Genomic DNA, 373 nt, shown 5'->3' on the forward strand with positions numbered 1-373 from the left:
TTTACCTACCCCTGATCTATACAAACACCATGCAGACTCTATCCTCCAATCACCGGTCAGGCCAGGAAACCGCAATGACTCACAAAATCACTCACAGCCCTGCGGTAAGGACGGGTGATCGGGACTACAGAAGCACAGCCACTCTGTCTGCATAGAAAGCAGAAGGGAGAGCAGCCTGAAGTCAGCCTAACATGCTGCGCTGGGGGCTGGGCACACTCCAGCTGTTGGCTATGCCCCGTCCTAGGCAGCCCACCATCCGTTCACAGCTCTGCTAGCGGCCCCTAGTGGCCTAGCACAGCACGACGCCAAAGGTCAGAGCGCAGGATACAGGCTCCCGGGGGGCTCAGCAAAGGAATTGTGGTTTAGAAATGGA

At 56.6% G+C, this 373-nt stretch overlaps 1 protein-coding gene across 1 annotated transcript in view; it reads right to left on the minus strand.

Moving 5' to 3' along the window:
• MRPL4 (mitochondrial ribosomal protein L4) overlaps positions 1-373 on the minus strand; it is a gene marked incomplete at its 3' end in the record, with an annotated part of 11,684 nt that overhangs the window by 2,116 nt on the left and 9,195 nt on the right. The window lies entirely within an intron of this gene.

The sequence above is a fragment of the Nanorana parkeri genome, unplaced genomic scaffold, assembly GCF_000935625.1.
Source record: "Nanorana parkeri isolate BGI_ZX_2015 unplaced genomic scaffold, ASM93562v1 scaffold3358, whole genome shotgun sequence".
Taxonomy (NCBI): domain Eukaryota; kingdom Metazoa; phylum Chordata; class Amphibia; order Anura; family Dicroglossidae; genus Nanorana; species Nanorana parkeri.